The sequence below is a fragment of the Lepidochelys kempii genome, chromosome 3 (genome assembly GCF_965140265.1).
Source record: "Lepidochelys kempii isolate rLepKem1 chromosome 3, rLepKem1.hap2, whole genome shotgun sequence".
In the NCBI taxonomy this organism is placed as follows: Eukaryota; Metazoa; Chordata; order Testudines; family Cheloniidae; genus Lepidochelys; species Lepidochelys kempii.
In genome coordinates, this window is record NC_133258.1 from 205,874,161 (window position 1) to 205,894,289 (window position 20,129).

General features: G+C 43.3%; 1 long non-coding RNA gene across 2 annotated transcripts in view; it reads left to right on the forward strand.

Moving 5' to 3' along the window:
• Window positions 1–18,309, forward strand: part of LOC140909751 (uncharacterized) — a 114,834-nt gene extending 96,525 nt beyond the window's left edge. For both annotated transcript variants that reach the window (XR_012158344.1, XR_012158345.1), the window contains exons 2-4: window positions 3,555–3,608; window positions 11,291–11,498; window positions 12,128–18,309. This is a non-coding gene — a long non-coding RNA (uncharacterized lncRNA). The remainder of the gene's footprint in view (window positions 1–3,554; window positions 3,609–11,290; window positions 11,499–12,127) is intronic.
• Window positions 18,310–20,129: the final 1,820 nt, after the last annotated feature.

Sequence of the window (20,129 nt, forward strand, 5' to 3'; positions counted from 1 at the left end):
AAATGTGTGGGACAGTTAGTAAAAAAAAGATTTTTTTTACAAATTCTCTTTAAAAATAATTGAGATTTTTTTTCAACCACATCTTGTCCATTGGAATAAGTCTGACAATCCTTGTCAATGACTGGTATTCAGCGTTTCATGAACCTTAAAACTAAAAGCTTCATCCCAGCTCAGTCCACATCTCTGTACACTACAAAGCATCTCCACACAATAAGGTGTGTTTTTCAGGCTCTAACTAAGAAAGGCCCTGGTCAGGAAAGAGATGCAATACTAGAGCTGTGTAAGGAAGCTCAGACAGTGCCTCCTCATATCAGCCTTGCATAAAGTCAGTATATTCTTTCTTCCTCCCTTTCACAAGCACTAAATTCACATGTAAATGAAGAAAATTACAAATGCCAGTCCATTTTCAATGTAATAAACAAGAACAAGAACTTATTAATCATTGTTGACCTTCACTACTCTTCAGGCAAGCATTGTCACTATGGATAAGTTCAAGGAAAGAGCCACTGAAGACATTGTTAATTAAACAATCAGAGTGAATTTAAGAAACAAATGATAGTTCAATTAGGATTCCAATGGAAATATTTGAACGTCATCCAACAGCACCACATGATGGCATGCTGAGTAAGATATTGAACCATTTAGAAACATTAAGAAAAAGAGAGATTTTGGAAATATTATTTTGGGTTTGTTTTTTTTTAAATGACACAGGGAAGATATACGCTAACTCTGCAGCATGTGTAAATGGATCCACTGATTGGAGGTATGTCAATTTTCACCAGCTGAGGATCTGGTTCTGGTACTGTACAGGGATATTTATACAGACTTACAGACAATATGTGTTCATGCTTAATTTTTGTTTTGGTGCTTTCCTAGACATGGAAGGATTTACTTGTTATCTATTTTTTAATATAAATGGTTAATATCCATGTTTATTTTTCAAGTATTTATTTTTATTGACTTATATTTTTGTACTGTTTGCAAATAGCTTTTTTCCCATAAATTCAGATACTAGTTATTTGCTTAACATATGTGGAAGTGTAGAAGTCAAAATTCAAAGCTGATTCAGAAACAAAATATTTAATATTTAATAAAATATTTAATATTCACTTTTAAGCAGTGTCAGGCATCATGGAATACTGAGCTCTTTGCAAAAGACATACACCCAGATACATTATTATTAGCACTTGTACAATCTGGTAAATTGTTTTATCATCTCTCCCACTGTAGATTTTTGTTTTTAATTAGGGACATTTTGTGCTGGTTTTTGGGAGGAGGAAAAAATAATTTTCAGTAGTCAGTTATTAAAATCGCATCCTTATAACCCGAGTTATACTTTATACATTATACCATAAGCGATACATGCCTTGAGAATAAGGTAGACCACTCTGATGTGTGTATTACTGTGTAACTCTATTTCCCTTAGTCTTACTAAAGAACATAAAGTAGGTACAGAAGTGATCTATAGATTATAGGCAATGTTTAGTCGTCAGTGTTTTTAAGGGCTTGGCTGCTCACAAACGTAAAGTGGTTTAACTTAAACTAAACTGAAATTAAACTGGTTAAATCAAAATAAGCACTGGTTGAACATAATACCTTAAGTTGATTAGGAACAGGTTTAATTTAAACTGAAATAAGACACTTTAAAATGGAAATAGTGTCCACACAGGAGTTTGCACTGACTTAACTAAACCGATCCTAGTACAATCAGTTTCACTAAACCTGTGTGGTTTGTGTATAGACAAAGACTAATGCGTGTCTTTAAATAAGAAAGCAATAACATAAGAGGTCTGCGATTCGCTCACTGGAGCATAGGACGTTCCAGATCGCTCTGAGATTGCATGCTCATTGAAGAGCATTGTCATCCATATGATTTTAGAAAAACAAAATCTTGTAAAAAATGCACATGAACGTACAAATGAGCACAGCAGAAAACTTTCAAGCTATGTATATTGTGGCATGAGGAGAAAAACACGGGGAGAGGGGGGACCAGCAGATGGTGCGTATCGGGAGGCTGGTGTCAGGAGAAGAAAATGAACTCTGTGACCACCTGGACAGTGATGGGTGATGTATTGGATGACAGCTAGGGAAGATTTTGGTACTGCTGGGTTCTGGCACCAAGACTGGAAGTGAGCGTAGAAATGAATGCTTCCAGGCAGACATGGCTTTCCATTGCATGGATGCCTTACAATCCATTTAGAAGTCAGTCTGTTTACCTCCTTGTCCAGCAGCCACTGTAGGTTATCTTGAATGCTTTGTCTTAACCACATCTTATACCTCCTTGGGTTGCTGAGCGGTTCAGCATTGGTCTTGGTGCATTTCCTTTTTCTACTAGAGCCCACGGCGCTGCTGGAAGAGGCTGGGTTGTCGCAACCATCATCTTGCCTTGCTATAGGAGTGCTGCTGTTTTTGTCACTGTCTTCCAAATCAGTGGCTAAAGACAGGAGAAAGGGCAGGGTGAGGGGGCGACCTTCGAAAATAAAATAAAAATAACTCATTTTTCAACATCAGAACAGCTGTGTATAATATTTAAGCCCATTATTTCCAGCATCCTAGAAGTATTTTTGCCGCTTTTCTGTCTTCACTTTAAAGGAAGGACTACACCACCATTCTTCCTCAGACCAGACCGACTTCTGAGAGATCCAAGGGAATCACGGTCATTATAAAATTGTTCCCCAGTTCACATATATTTTGCATCTATTGGATGGAACAGCCAGGTTACTATGACAAATCCTGCATTGACATCTGGCAAGCCCGGGCATGGAGGCAAAAATGCCTCACCAACATTGTTCCGTTGTGAACCTCTGTATTTTCAACTTCTTGGGTAATGGTATGTTTGTGGGGCAGTCACAGCTGTAAGGATACATTTGGACTGGAACCTGTAAAATGGCTTATCACCATACCTACTGGTGTGGATCAGAGAATGATGGTGGGACCTGGGGGGAGAGTAGCTTCTCCTTAGCTTGGTGCAAAAGAATTTGCCATGGAGACAGTTCGTGGTAGGGGAAAATGAAATCGAAGATCAACTATTATTTTCATTGGACGTTAGTGCTGTGACACTGGCAGACCAGATGCCAGCTCATGCCAAGGCCGCTAGGCCTCAATTGAACACTGACGAATGCAGAGCTGGAAACCAGTCTGGCTCACCTGTGTGTTAGTGTTGTTAATAGATGTTAGGTTTACAAAAATGTGCTTAATGTTTAAACTTTAAGAAATGCTTGTAGGATGCTGCATGTATTAATCTCACTTAACATCTGTACCCCATGTTATCGGGTTATACTAAGTGTTTGCATTATAAACCTCTGTAACTGTGTAACTCACCAAACAGGAAAGAAGCATTAATTAACGTAAAGCCTGGTGTCCTATAGAAGGTGTTAGGTCCTGCACACAAGAAGGCCATTGTGAAACATTATAAATTGCTTATTATAGAAGCTTCTACCACCCTTTTGAAACCTAAGACTGTAACTTGTGTGTGTGTACGTTTACCTGCTTTAACCTTGTAAATAACTCATTTTCCTTTTCTAGTTAATAAATCTTTAGTTAATTTATTACAGGATTGGTTACAAGCATCGTCTTCGGTGAGAGATCGAAGGTGCAATTGACCAGGGGTAAGTGACTGGCCCAGTGGGACTGGGAGTAACCTGAATATTGTGATTTTTGGTGGAGGGGATCATCTATCACAAAGGCAAGCCTGCCTGAGTGGCAAGACAGGTCAGAGTACCCAAGGGGGCTGTCTGTGATGCTATGCTAAGGGTATTCTAGTGCCTGAGGAGTTCATACTTGGTTGATGAATCTAAGTATAGAACTCCCAACCAGTTTGGGTTTTGTGCCCTGCTTCTTAACAGTCTCCTCTGAGGTTGGTACTCATGCTCCTGAGCCACTACAGACAGCTTGACAGTGTCATTAGTGGGACTGGACTCAGCACAATGCTTTGTTTCATTGTTAAACGTATGGATAGCTAATTGTGTATACTGAGGTCCTCTTTTCTCTATTTCCTTAATCCCCTCTGATGTAGCTTCCAACTGCACTCTGCTGAACCTCCCCTCACCTATGTCCCTATGACCTCTTCCTTGCTAAGTCTAAGGGGTTCTTCGGTATTCATCTCTTTGATCTTTCTGTTGCCTTTGACACAATTATTTGATAATTGACTGATCCTTGAGTTCGTCTCTACTGTAGGCTTCTGTAGCTCTGCTTTCGTTCCTTCTTGTCCTTTCCTATGTCTAGGATTTCATTTACCACCTCCATGTGAATGATTCCCATCTCTTCCTCTGCCCCTATTCTTTCTCTAGGAACCCAACACAAGTTTTGCTATTAACTCAAATGGAAGCAGATCAGACCCCAACTGTCCTCTCTCACAACTCAATTTGTGTCCTGGACATCTTCTGGGTGTTCTGTTGCCATCTTAAACTCAGTGATCCTTAGCCCCTTTCAGGCTGCTTCGGGCTCTTATGGTGGTGCAAATTAGGCTTCAAGACAGTTAAATTGGTTAAGGGATGATTCGTCCTGCATAAGGAGAACCTTCATCGTGGAAGCTTGCTGTTGGGCTCATAAACCAGCACCATTCCTGATGTTGGGGGAAGAATATGAAAAGGAACATCTCATGGTCCTGGCTACTACCAGATGCTACATGGTCCCGTGGGTCTGTTGAGAGCTGGGTGCAAAGTAGAACCTCTCTGAGCCTTGTTTCCCTGAGTGTGCAGTTTGGGGCACTGGGCTCCTTCCGGGTGCTGTTCCATTCCATGCCTGTCTGCAAAAATCTGCACATTCAATAAGAAATTCCACTCAATTTGTTATCCATGCATGCTCAGTAGAATGGTGAGTGATTGCAACTCAGTTTACACACAAGCACACATCAAGCCAATACAAAAGTAGAGCTCTAGCTTTGTAAATATTGTAGGTCCTGCTGTAATTTTCAGATAAAAAATAGTGCATTTGCCTAAAACATATCTTTGAAAAACCTTATTTGGCTGAATCATATTGGATTTCACCAAATCTCCGAAAGAGATACAAAACATTTTAAAAAGTGCCAAAAACTTTTTAATAATTGACTCCCTGACTCTGCTTTCCTTGAGCACTTGATACTTATTCACCGATATTTCAATGCTCCATTAATATATAAAGATTAAATAAGTGAAATATAAGTTGCCTGGATAATTCTTGGATAGTCAAAATGGGTTCAAATGACAAAAAATTAACAAGAGGTTGAAACCTAACTTGCCACAACCAACATCACAGTGCGACTCAGCTATTTCGTGGCAAGGTTTCATCCAAGATTTAGCAACGTTCAAAATCTTCCTGATGGAAAAACCAGACAGCATTTTAACAGGCATTGGTTCTCGTAGAAGTGATGTCTCAAATGTCAAATCCTGAATTTAGAAAATGAGCTACCAAAAGTGTCCATTGAAACAAGTCAGATGAAAGTGAAATTTTTTCCCTGAATGGATGATTGTGAAGAAAAACTGGATGGCCTGGAAACCGGATTAAAGAGAAATAATCTTTGGACTCTGGACATGACAGAGGATTTGGGAGGTGAAGATGCCCCAACTGTCTTACAAAAATGCTCTCAGGCTTCCTCAAGTTAGAGTCACAGCTCTCTCCAAATGGTATAGAGTGTGCACAAAGAGTACTTCTACAAGGCGGGAGCATAAGAAACCCGGGGTAACATTTTCAAAACCATCCATGTACCTAAGTCCTATTTTCAAAAGTGACTTAGGCCTAGATCCCTATAGGTATTTAGGCACTTAACTCCCATGGATTTCAATAATAGGCACCTCAATACCGTTGATCTGGGCCCCAAGTGCCTACGTCACTTTTGAATATGGGACTCAGGCTCCTAAGTCATTTGAAATTTTTACCCCAGGACTTTAATATTAAAGCAGTTGAAATATAATGAAGCTATTCCTGATTAATGCAGCTGGAGAACAAGGTGAGTGAAATTATAGTGGTATCATGATTTCAGTCATTCACCTCATACTCGGTCAGACCAATCATCCGTCTAGCCAAGTTTCCTGTTTTCTAACAGTGGCCAATGCCAGATGCTTCAGAGGGATGAACAGAACAGGGCAATTGTCAAATGATCCATCCTCTGTGGTCCACTTCTGGTAATCCAAGGCTAGGAACACCTAGAGCATAGGGTTTTATGCTTACTATCTTGGCTCATAGCCATTGATGAACCTATCCTCCATGAACTTATTTAGTTCTTTTTTGATCCCAGTTATAGTTTTGGCCTTCACAACATCCCGTGGAACTCATTTCCGTGAGTGACCGTGCATTGTGTAAAGAAGTACTTCCTTTTGTTTGTTTTAAACCTTTCATTGTGTGAACCTTGGTTCTTGTGTTACATGAAGGGGTAAATAATACTTCCCTATTCACTTTCTCCACACCAGTCAAGATTGTATAGACCTCTATTATATCCCCTCTTAGTCGTCTTTTTTTTTAAGCTGAATTGTGACCTGAGGTGCCTAGGGTAGCCCACACTGAAAATGTCAAGGGCAGGGCTGGGCAGGCTGCAAAAAGGAGAGCAGATTCTCCCAAAACTGGAGGTTAACACTGAAGTTAGACTCCTGACCAGTCACAAACTGTGCTCCTGATTCCCCATGCTGGTTATCGAGAAGCTGAAAAAAGAAATCACACATCCCCCTTTATTGCACTCCAGTTCTTTGGTTCCCAGTCATCACATAGATCCAGTAAAGTGAGAAGTTATTTAAAAATTCTGCTCAAATATATGAAGTGTTCTTCTGATCCCCAGAGAACCAGCCACATTACCAGGTCAATTTGGATTAATTAATTTGGATCTTACCCAGAATACCACGCAATCCTTTAGTATCTAAAACTAACGGTTTATTATAAAAGAAAAGAACATGAAGACAGTTGTTAAATGGTCCAAGCAATCAGATACATATATCAAACTTCAGAGTCCATATATCAGATTCTTAGCAGTGTTAGTGAGTTTGCTGGCTTGAAAGTCCCTTTGGAACAGATCCACAAATAGACTAGGTCATTCAGTCCTTTGTTCAATGCTTCAGTTTGTAGAAAAGTTCCTCCAGAGGTAGGAAGCAGGATTGAAGACAAAATGGAGAAGATGTGGCTGACTTTTTTAGCCTTTGCCATGCGGTTTGTACTTCCTTTGTCCCAAACTCACAGCCATGGGCATGGAAAAACCCTGAGGGGTTGTCTGTCCACAGGCATGTCCCTACATGTCCTGCTGACTCATAGGTGTAACCTCTGCCTTCTCTCAAGGGTTAATTGTACAGCTGATTGCCTTTGATAGGCCATCAAGCATGCTGGATAGTGCTGATGCCAATCTGTCTGGGGGTGTCACCCAGAAACACAGCACAAGTTTGATATACAAATATACCACACATTTATAACTTGCAATACAAAGATGATACATACGTGATTATTATATTTAGCCAATCATACCTTTACCACTGATACCTTACATGGCATACCTTGTAAGATTCATTGCAATTTTATAATATAATATTATAAATGGTCACTCATATTCCATATAGCATCACATGCATAGTTCCAATCTTTTAAATCTTGCCTCAGATGGAAGCTGTTCCATACCTTTAATCATTTTTGTTGCCTTACGCTGTATCTTTTCCAATTCTAATATATCTTTTTTGAGATGGGGCAACCGGGACTACATGTAGTACTTAAAGTGTGGGCGTATTATGGATTTATATAGAGGCATTATGATATTTTCTGTTTTATTATCTATCCCTTCCCTTATGGTTCCTAACATTCTGTTAGCTTTTTGACTGCCACTGCACACTGAGTGGATGTTTTCAGAGAACTGTCCATAATGACTCCAAGATCTCTCTCTCGAGTGGTAACAGCTAATTTAGACCCCATCATTTTGTATGTGGAGTTGGGATTATGTTTTCCAAAGTGCATTACTTTGCATTTATCAACATTAAATTTCATCTGCCATTTTGTTGCCCCATCACCCAGGTTTGTGAGATCCCTTTGTAACAACTTGCAGTCTGCTTTGGAGTCAATTATCCTGAGTAATTTTGTATCGTCTGCAAATTTTGCCACCTCACTGTTTACCCCCATTTCCAGATCATTTATGAATATGTTGAACTGCATTGTCACAGTACAGATCCTTAGGGACACCATTATTAACCTCTCCCCATTCTGAAAACTGACCATTTATTGCTACCCTTTGCTTATTACCTTTAACCAGTTACTGATCCTTGAGAGGATCTTCCCTCTTATCCCATGCCTTCTTGCTTTGCTTAAGAAGGGAGGTGAGGCATCTTGTCAAAGGCTTTCTGAAAGTCCAAGTACACTATATTCACTGGCTCACCCTTGTCCACGTGTATGTTGCCCCCTTCAAAGAATTCTAGTAGATTGGTGAGGCATGATTTCCCTTTACAAAAGCGCTGTTGACTCTTCCCCAACAAATCATGTTCATCTATGTGTCTGATAGCTCTGTTCTTTACTATAGTTTCAACCAATTTGCTTGGGACTAAAGTTAGGTTTATTGGTCTGTAATTGCCAGGATTGCCTCTGGAAGCCTTTTTAAAAAATTGGTGTCACATTAGTTATCCTCCTGTTATCTGGTACAGAAGTTGATTTAAGTGATAGGTTACATATCACAGTTAGTAGTTCTGTAATTTCATATTTATTTGTACAGTATCAGAAAACTCATTCTGTACTCAGTGAGTAAGTAGTGCTGTAGGTTGGAGGAGGATACACTGGATTTCTCCATACAAAGCAAAGAGGTGGAATCCCCACTTTATGTTCAAGAGTTCAGCCTTAATCAGGGAGTCATGACTGGCACCTCTGTGACTGGGCCAGCGCTGGTGGAAGTCTTTAGCTTTTGCTCTGTTTTCACTCAGGGAAAATTCTTATTAGGCTGAAATCTGAGAGGTACTCGCATATTTTGGGATTTCGTCCAATTACTTCCTTTGGAGTTTTGCCTGAATAATGATTTTTGCTCATCTATTAGAGTGAGTCCTTACTTGGGAGAAGACTTTAGAATTTGGCCCTTCCTGTGTAAATAACACTTCCCTGAGTGTAATAATTTTGCATTGACAACTCATGTGTTTATCTGTGTATAAAAACTCCGCACCAATGACCGAGGTGCTCATGCTACTCATAGCTATTGCTTCCAGCTGTCTGAAGACAAACGACAGGGCATCAGTTATATGCTGCCTCATTTTTAAGGCTGCTGAGGTGTAAGAATGTTATTTTTAAATGAAAGCTGAGATTCTGCTGTCATCACATGACTCCAGAAGCTGGGGCCATAGGCACATGTCTATGATGCCAATGCCTTAAGGGGGTCCTGCCTGGGTCTACAGGGCTGGAGCCTCCCAGCGCTGTGGAGCTGTAGATTCCATAGGGAAAGTCTTCCTTCATTCCAGAGAATCAAGAACTGGAGTCATCTTCACAGACAGCACTGGCCTCTGTATTGTTCATCTGCTCCCATCTCCTTCTGGACAGCTTCAACCTACAGTGCTTCCCACCTGGATCTCCACATGGACATCCTGAAGGGGGCAGCTTGGTGGGAATTGGCCAGTTGTTCCCAACTCTCCTAACAAACCTTCTCTGGCAAAACTCCACTGAGATTTGTCCCCAGTGCAGGAGCCCGTGTAGAGTTCCAGGGAGGAAGGTGTGGTACTGTACTATTAATATAATTTATTGGTATCCCTGAAGTGCCTCGGAGCCCCAGGCACGGTCCAGGCCTCCATTGTGCTAGGCACGGAACAAATGCAGAACGGAAAGACAGTCCTTTCTAGAGGGAAGGGGGGAGATCTGCCTGCAGAGGAATCCCTTCTGCATATGTATCTGGAGGGGACACTTTTGCCCAGCTATGCCCTGACTCCTCCCACACGTATGCAGGCCACCCTCCTTTTTCTGAGGTTGCAGATCTTTTGGCTGGGACAATTTTAACGGTGTGAGAATGGCAGCCAGCACCCCAAGATGAGGTTTTAGCGTGGGCTTAAGCTTTGGAGTCTTTGTAGAGAGCTGCTACGCTTTTCGGCAAGTGAGTGATGGGAGCATATGACCTTAAGGGTACGTCTACATTGCAATAGGGGGTGGACAAGAGCGACAGGGGATGGATCACTTGATGATTGCCTGTTCTGTTCATTCCTTCTGGGGCACCTGACACGGGCTACTGTTGGAAGACAGGAGACTCGGCTGGCTGGACCTTTGGTCTGACCCAGTATGGCCATTCTTATGTTAATAAAACACGGAGTCACAGAGCCCAGGCTCCAGCCTGAGGATGAATGTCCATCCGCAGATACCTGCTTTATATCTGTGGACCATTTTTGTGGACCATGGATGGATGCAGATCCAAATTTTATATATAAAGCCCTGCAAATCTGCAGATATCCGCTTTATATCCATGGATCATTTTTGCAGATTTGATGCAGATACAAATTTTGTATCTGTGCAGGGTTCTATGAATGTCTACACTGTCATGTTATAGCCCGAGTCCTGTGAGTTCTAGTCAGCTGATCTGGGCCCGCTGAGGACTCAGTTTATTGCAGCATTGACATATCCTAGGTGGCCTATATCTCAAGAAACCCACTGCTCTTATCTTCCCTTTGGTAAGACATTCACTATAAGTAAGTGATGAAAAGCATTAGGGATGCTTCCCTGTGTAGCAAACAGGAGTGCTCTCCTGTCTCCAGTTCAATTTGCTCCTGCATTTGTGTCTCTCCTAAGCTAGGGAAAACACAAACACAGGTGTATATTTTTATTATTAATTATTTTGAGCACAGCAGCATGTAGGGACCTCAGCAGAGATCAGGTCCCATCATGCTAGGTACTGTCTGCACATGTAGTCCTGCCCCAAAGATCTTCCAGTCTAAATAGATAAGGCAGACAAAAGGAGCATTATTAATCCTGTTTCACAGATGGGAAGCGGAGGCCCAGAGAGATTAAGTGATTTGTCCAAAGTCATTGCAGGAGCCTGTGCAGTGCTTAATTTGTGCCAGGGCTAAGCCCCGGCACCTCTGGGCTTGTCAGTTCAGAGCCCTGGCACCTCTGGGCTGGCTGCATCAGTTATGAATGTACAAAAATTACAAATTAAGCACATGGCCTGAAACTGAACCCAGGTTTTCTGAGTCCCCAGTTCCATACCCTAATCACATGACCAACCTTCCACTCTCCATTTTTAATCTTTACCATAAAAATGGCAGGGAGGGGAATAAATAATTGTTATTCTTTAAAAGGAAAAATAGAAAAGTTTATTAAAAAAACCCCAGCCTTTCCCTCCAATGCTGAATAAATGTTTAAAGTATTGTTACTCTGTCTTCTCTTTTGTTAGTCTGAAATGAGTGGAGGTAGATTGCAAACTACAAAGCTCTTAAACCTGACATCGCTGGAGCAGACAGCTTCTCTCTCCCTGTAACCAGCTAGAAACTGTTAATTGGTTTTTATGAGATTTTATTCAGACTGGAAACAAGAGGCAGCGTTGAATGATGTAGTATTCTACATGATGGAACCCCCGGTTTCCTATTGGACTCAGAATCCAGGTAACATCTCTAACGAAAGTGATGTGTTTTCTAAATCTAAACCATGTATATTTAACCTTCAGTGAATCGTGAAAGCACCAGGGGGATGGCTTTAAAATCAATTTAAGGCAGAGAGAGAGAGAGAGAGAGAGAGAGATGGATGAACATTTATTAACATCTAATCGTGTTAAGACTTTCTACACCATATGTCTGAGCAACAGCACATGTGAAATGTGTACTAATTACCACGGCTTGTGTCGTGTGTGTATATTTTATATGCAGTCCCTGACCTTTTTGCTAATAACTTCACATTATATTCATTGACCTGAAGCAAATTGAATTCAGTGGCACCCACTCAAGGATTGAATTACAGAGTCTTCCTAATTGGGCTCTGATTTAAATGTGAAAAAGTAACAGTTTACCACCTGTATTTTTTTTTCCCTTAAGAAATTCCTCGAGGGTGCGGGGGTGTGAGTTCAGAACGATCACAGGAAGTTAAGAGTTTTCTGATCACCACCAGAAAAGTGCGATCAGACCCCCCCACCCCAAAAAAAAGAGGGGGAAAAGTTTTTATTCTTTCCCGTCTAAGACAATGGTGAATGTTCCTAAATGCACCGAACTCTTCTCCTGTTCCTTTGGTTTCATTTCAGACAGGGCCGAGGGCCAAGCCCTATTACCGACTACAAGCATCTCAGGCCAGCCCCGGAGAGCTGGCCTCCTGGCCGCGGGCGAGTCGGCGGCCCATTGTTCCCGGGGGACGCTCATTCATCCCCGGGAGGACCCGGGCCCGCGATCGGCGAGCTGGAGGCGGGCTGGGACGTCCCCTCGGCTTCTCTCCCTGCCCTGCCGCGGGGCCCGGCTCTTGACTTTTACCGCGGCCCATTGAAACCTGCGCGTGTCCTTAGCGCCCCGGGCCGGGCTCGAACCGGCGTCGCCGAGGGTTCCCGGGGCGCTGGCGCACCGCCCGGCGTTTTCTGTGAGCGCGCCCGGGGCAGCGCGTCCTGCACAACCCGCCTGGCTGCCGCCGGGAGCCGTCGCGCTCGGGTCCCCCTCCCCCTGCAGACTAATAAGCCCAGAAATTACCACCGCCTCCCGGCCGAATCTGCGCTAGGCGGAAATAATGATATCAGCGCCCTGCTAATCTCCTCGCCTCGCCGCTTGGCCCCGGCCTATTGAGTCACCTGTCAGGCTCCGCTGTGATGAGGCGAATGCAATCTCGCCGCCGTAATGACAATGGGGCCGCTTTCGCGTTTGGAAATGATTGCGGGAAGGGTTCTCTTTGCTCGGGCTTGGCCAGCCACCCGGGCCAGCGGCTGCAGCCCCGGGCAGGGCGGAAGGAGGCTGGCTGGATCGAAGGCAGCAGGCCATGCTATTAGCAAGGGGACACTGGAGGCTGATTACTTCCTTTGTTGGCCTGCCCCACAGCAACACACAGGCGGGTTGTAGGCACAGGTGTGGGGCAGAGACCTCGCACACCGATGGACGGGGGCACACGCATCACTAGACACGCCTCATCCCCCTCCCCGGCCTCTGCCCCCTACACCCACCCACAGACATCTACACACCTGCCTCACAGCCCACCCATCAGACACAGATCATCTCACACACCTCTGGAGGCTTCACACACGCACGCACGCCTTCCTTCATGACATGCTGGCACTGTCTGTCCTCACCAGAATGCAGACGGCAGGGAGGGTGTCAGTCACGTGTGTATTAGTGGCTCCCCGGGCAGCCCCTGTTAATGGGTTTGGCTCGCTGGTTTGAATGAGCTTCTTTCGGTGAAAATAGCCCTGTTCCCCGGCTGATCATGCTCTCACTCAGTATAGGCTGGGTAAGAAGCCGGGCCAGTTTGGACGTCTGTAGGAAGGTGGGCTCTCACAATCCGTCGTGGATTTTCACCTCACCGCGGGCCAGGACAGCACCCCACTTTACAGATGGGAAACTGAGGCACGCGGCGGTTCAACAGGCTTGCTTAAATTCACACTAGAAATCTGTGGGTGAGGCAGTAACAGAAACCAGGTTGTCCAAATCCAGTGGCCTGGATTCTTCCCAAAGGGCATATTCGATTTCATATGGGGATTAGCATCCACCGTGTTCCCAGCAGACAGACGCAAACATGAGGCGACAACCCTAAGGATATCCTTTACTGTGCTAGAGAGTTATTCTCCTTACCCCTTCTCAGATCTAAAAGACAGTGTCCCTAGCTAAAGGGAGAATTCATCTTTGTGCTCAGGGCTCAGTCCCTTCTGTTACCTGCCCCTCTGAGCAAGCCACAACTCAGAACTGGTTGTGCCCATTGTAGCCATCCTGCCATGGCTTACAGGGGAGTTTTGATAGCCTTTCACCCCATGCTGACCATTTTCAGGGAAAAGGTCCCTGTTCCGATGCACTTGTCTGGAGGTACAAATATTGGAACAATAAAGCACAATGGGTGCGTGGTCCTCTTGGGTAATCGCAGCCCTGGGGAGCTGCCATGTACCCAGCATAACCCCAGGCCTCTCAGTCTCCAAGGGGAACTCTGCATGGGGATTTTAGTTGGGTGGGTGTGTGTGTCTGTGGGTGGGTGGGGGGGGGTGTATAAATTCGGATGTAATAATGTAATCATCCTGTTCCCCTCCCCCGCCCATGAATATACTTCCTGCTAATTTGTTGGCCAGATCTCAATATGAGATGTAGCCTAGCAATCAGATCTCCTGCCTGGCTTTTTTTTTTAATTGCCCTGAAGTAATCTGTCCTCAGGTGTGTATTTGGGGGAAGAAGGTAAGAAGTAACCATACAGCTCTGCTGGCAAAATCTGTCTCCTTCTCTTGAGAATCTGGTGCCTGATTCCCAGCCAAGGGTATAAACCGCCCCCCCCCCCCCGCCCCCTCTGGTGCTTTGCAGTAATTTTCTGAATGTTAATGAAAAACTAGTGGCAGCTTTCTTTATCTTAAAGCAGATTCTCCTCCTCCCCCTTCCCTTGTAAAGGGAGAATGTGTGTATGCAAATAAAAACCCCTCAGCCCCCCGTGGCGTCCCTGAGTCAGCATGTGCCACTGTCTGAATGGGTGTTGCAAGCAAAATTCATCCTGAAGGGGAATATGTAGCTATGCAAAGCAGCCCTGGGGGTGGGGGGTTCATTCTCCCAACCTTGGGGACAAGGTGCCATTTGGGCCTATTTTTTCTCCATGTTGATTTCCTCACTGTGTTTGTGACGGGCGCCCACCTGGGATGCAACAGTTTAAAATGACCTGCGTGCCAAATAAATCCACCCAGCAACTGCCCCTCCCTGGTTAGAGCAAAGCTTGGGCTGGGGAGAAGGTAGAAAAGAGTTGAAGCAGTTATGCCCCCTTCTCCTCTGCCCATCCAGCAGCATGCAGGGGCACATGGCCACCTGAGAAATGCCATGCTCAAGTGGCCCGGTGCATTTTAGCCAGCAAGGGGAGGTTTTCTTTGGTGGAAAATCAATCTCCAATTTGGAAAATGTTCCCAAGAAGCTAGGATCTTTCTCTGCCTTTCCCTGCTCTCTCTGTTTTACAACACTCACTAATAACTGTTACACAGAAGGGGGAGGGGGGACTTTGGAAGTGTGTATAGTCATGGGGGAGCTGTTTAAAAGTCACAGTCATTACCTTCTGTTTGTTTAATCTGTCTGGTTTATGCCAGAGCGGGATTGTAACTGTTCCAGAGGTGTGTGCTCCAAGTAGTTTTAGACAATTCCATAGCAGCAGGCCTGTAATGTTAGGCCGTATATTGAGCTAATTTCATTCTGCCACAAAGGAACCTGAATTCCTTCCTTTTGGAACAACTGGGGTCTTTCAATTGACTTCAGCAGGTGCAGAATCAGGTCCTCAATGCACAATGTAAAAGTGAGCTGACAAGGAAAATAAATACTTTTTTGTTAGTCTCTAAGGTGCCACAAGGACTCCTCCTTGTTTTTACTTTTGTTGTTGTTGTTGTTGCAAAACCCTTTGAGATCCCAGATGCACAGCCCAACTCATGTGTGGTCTTAGTGAGGGTTTAAAGCCCGTTCAGAGAAAGTGCTGGGTCTGGCAGTACCCAAGGATGGGATTTCATTAGTTCAGAATAAAAAATTTAAGGCTTTCCAAGCTGATTTGAATACATCTCTAAGCCTTCCTCTGACTGGCTCTTGACCTGCCTCAGTCCCACTTCTTGTTTTTTAACTTGTGGAGCTCTGCAAACTCAAGTGATTTCCCCCCAACCTTCCATCCCTGGCTTAAAATTACAAACAAATACATAATGTACATAGGAGGCCACATTCCACAAGAAAACTCCTATTGATTTTGATAGACATAACCTAGTGTACCAGGATCAGGGGTGAACTTCAAAGTGTATTTTGCTGCCAAGACCTGAGCTGTAGCTTCTAGATCTCTCCCCCCAAAGCAGCTGTCGTTACTCAGAGCTAAACAGTGCCCTGTGCTCTAATCTCTGCATTTCTTTGGGTGTTAATAATGCCATCAACACTTGCAGGGGAGACACAGAACCTGAAACTCAGGTCTTGGCAGATAAGTAAACAAGGAAGGGATGTTTCGGTTATTTTTGTGTTTAAAGCATATTGATTTGTCAGTGTTCAGGGCTTAGTTTGGGCTTTGCAAGAGGCAGCTGTTTATGCTGCCCTAGGAGCTGCCTGGAGGAAGATCTTGGCAGTCAGCACAGTCTGCCTCATAGATTCCCCCTGTTTTGCAGGGTAAGTAACTTGCTATATGCTTGTACCTGGCACAGTGTGATTTCCCCCTACAGCTATGCTACCTTCTATGTTGGCCAGGAGCCTTGGCAGTTAGCTCTGCTCATTTTAACCCCATTTAGCCTCATCCTGCCCACTGGAACCCCACCGATGCTGCCACCAAAATCTGGCCATTCATTATCTGGGACATCAAGCAGCCCCTCTCTGGCCCCCCCTCACTTAATCTATTTTTCAAAGCATTTCCGCTGAACGTTCGCATGAATGGAAGTGGGGAGTGTGCATTTCAACGAGAGGCAGTACAGCTGGTAGGGAATTGACTGCAGATGAACATAAAATTTTATAATTGTTTTTGTTTGTTTAAAGAAACCACCCCAAAATCGATAGAAATTGACATTTTTCAAGAAAATTTATGTTTTGTTGAAAATGCCATTTTCTGTCAAACAGATTTGACCCTCTCCAATGAATAGTTCCCCCCACCCCCTTTTGACATAAGTGTCTCACCTCATGGGGAATTGTTTTAATAAAAGCACCAGTCTCCTTCCGATCTGTTTTTTATATTTACCAAGCCTCATCCAGCCACCTCTATTAAGGTACCCAAAGATGGTCGTAAAACCCATAAAACATTAGTCATAAATGAAGCTTCTGAAATCAACTGGCCTAGTGGGTAGAGCACTGGACTGGAACTTAGACCGGCATACAATTCCTGGTTGTGCCACTGACTTGCTGGGTGACCTTGGCAAGTCACATTTCCTCCCTGTGCCTCAGTTTCTCCAATCAGTAAAATGGGAATAATGAACCTGACCTCCTTTGGAAAGCACTTTGAGATCTACTGATGAAATGTATGAGAACTAAGTATTTTTTTCTCTCTTCTCGGTCTCCAGAAGCGAGGGGATGTGTAATATCTTTGGCTCTTTGCATAGCAGATATACTGTGGACAATAAATAACAACCAAGTTTTCTGCAAAATTTTACATTGTATCCAGTGGGGTTAATCTAAAAGGCTGATAATTCTATGGGAAACATGCCACTGCCCCTCTCATACACCTGCTTTGTCTGCTTCCCCATCACATGGTAAATTTCCCACAGGGTGGTCAACCTTTTGTATTACACACACCCCTTCTTTGCATATTTTTCTTTGGAACTCTTCCCCCCCCGTCCCTCCTCCCCTCACCTAAAATAAACCAGCTGTCTGTTCTGAACGTGTATGTTCATAGTGAGTGCAAATGATGTCACAGTGCCAGGCAGTACATGCCATTTGGAAATGACAGAGCTATTTAGGTTTGAAAAGTGGCTTTGCATATGCTGAATAGCTACTTTTTATAATGTTTTCAATTAACATTGGGCCTGATCCTGCCTTTGCTGACAGGAGCGTAACTACACTGAAGTCAGCGGTGCAACAGCATTGTAAAACTACTATAAATCAGAGCAAAATCAGTCCCCTTGTGTTCCATATGGTAGAGTAGGTAAGGATGCCTGGAAATTTACAAGCGTAACTCCCTGTTGCATGTCACATATTAGTGCCATTTAAGCTGCAGCTGCATTTAACATAGAGGGAATCTATGCCAATACTGCTAAAGAAACAAGCCTTTGGAACCATTTTATGTTATGCTCCTCTGGAACTTTTGTAGAGTCACAGATTCTTCTCTTTTGAAGGAAAAAAGGACATACAATGAAATTGGCCGTGGGTTTCTGTGTTCTACAAAAGCAGCAGGAATTTCCTGCCCCTTCATTTTAATGGATCTTTATGTAGATTTGGGGCTGGTGTTACTATACTTAGGGCCTGTTCCAAAGTAATTGGAAGCCAATGGCTATCTTTCTATTAACTTCTTTGGGCTTTGGATCAGTCCCTTGACCGGTGTTTAACCCATACATATGGCTTTATATGAGTCTCTGCTTACACATTTTTGTGTCTACCATATGCCTCCTTTTGGCTGTCTAGTACTAGAAGTCTAGAATGGGCTGCCACAAGCATTTCTTTAGCAGACATAATATAGCATCATAACAGTAAACCATATATGAGGAATCACTAATTGTAGAGTCTAAACAGCTGAGCAGTATGTGTGTGGCTCAGTAATGCAATATTTATACACATTGTGATTGTCCTCGTCTCTTATTTATGGCTAATAAAATCACAAAATGTATATAAACAAGTATACTATGTGTATGTATTTTACCTGTGTATCTATCTGTTTATCAACACACACAACTCTCGTTTTTGTGTTCAAATCATTTTCTGCATCCGACTGAGTTCTTCCCTTTCATGATATCTTGCGGCAGGGGATTCCACAGATTAATTATACATTCTGTGAAAGAGTGTATTCTTTCATCGGTTTTAAATTGTTGCATTTCAGCTGCATTGGGCGTCCCCCTGTATTATGAAAAAGGGTAAATAGAAATGTCTAACAGACCTTCTAGATACCAGGCATCGTTTTGTATACCTGTATGATCTCCTTCTATTTGCCTCCCCTCTAAGTAATATAAAAAACTTCTTTTGTGATTCTCTTGCCTGCCCTATGGAATTCAAAAGGAAATCATTGTCAAAATGTGTGTTACAGATAAAAATAGCTACGTACATGGATCAGTGTAATACACTCATTTGCTTATGGCTTCTGAATTCTCCAGGGAGAGTGACAAATCCACATGCTGCCCTGAGTACTTTGTTTGGCATTTGTCTCTCTGCTTTACCTGACAGATAGGTATAACCTGATGGAAACCGCCATTAGCGTCACATTAATTCAGGCTCATAGTCAAATGTTATTCCAGCTAACGTAAACAAAGTCGCTTCCACCCTAGAGCCGTATTTTTCAGATGTTGGTATACAAATAACTTTTGGCGTGGGTTAAAGGAATTCATTGGGAAGCAAAACCATTCCCTCTTTCAGGTGGTTTGCAAACTGTCTAAAAAGTGAATTTTGGGAACTGCACTTTCTTGGGGGAGAGTGGATTTTTTCAGAGACAAATCTATGCCTAACTGAAGGCAGAATTTGATGCTCAGACCATCCTTCTCCCAGTGGGCCCTATGCTGGCCTCTGACTCTAGTGAAACTCTAGATGCTATCAGTAGGAATTGCATGCATGGTTCAAGAGCCAGTGGCCCAATTTGTGACTCACTGAGGTCAACGGGAGCCTTTCTATTGACTTCATTGTATTTTGGATCAGGCCCAATGTGCCTAACTCCCATTACTCACCATGGGGAAAGTGGCTCTCGGATCATTTGATAAAGCAGCTTTTAAAGCTTCTGCTGCCGTGCTGAGACTAGATAAGAGATTATGGGGCTTCCAGTGAGCCCAGAGGTAGGAGAGCTTTTTGCTAACAAAATAAAAGCTTGAGGTTTCCACTTCATGGAAGAAATGTCCACAAAAGATCACCCTCTCCTTGTCCCATTTGTAAGAGAGATTCATAGATTTCAAGGCCAAGTTGTTCCGGTGGTTAATTACTCTCATGGTTAAAAGTTTACACTTTATTTTCAGTCTCAAACTGTCTGGTATCAACTTCCAGCTATTGGATCATGTTATATCTTTCTCTACTAGATTGAAGAGCCCATTGTTAAATAGTTGTTTCTCATGTAGGTACTTCTAGACCATGATCAAGTCAGCCCTTAACCTTCTCTTAGTTAGGCGTAATAGATTGAGCTACTTTAGTCAATCTCTAGAAAGCAGGTTTTCTAATCCTTTAATCATTCTCATGGCTCTTCTCTGACCCCTCGCCAATTTATCAACATCCTTCTTCAATTATGGACAACAGAACTGGACACAGTATTCCAGTAGTGGTCACACCAGTGCTGAATATAGGGAAAAAATAACCTGTCTACTCCTACATGACATTCCCCTGTTTATGCATCCAAGGATCACATTAGCTCCTATCGTCACAGTGTTACACTGGGAGCTCATGTTCACCTGATTATCCACCACAACCCCGAATCCTTTTCAGAGTCACTGTTTCCCAAGATAGAGTCCCCCGTCCTGTAAGTAT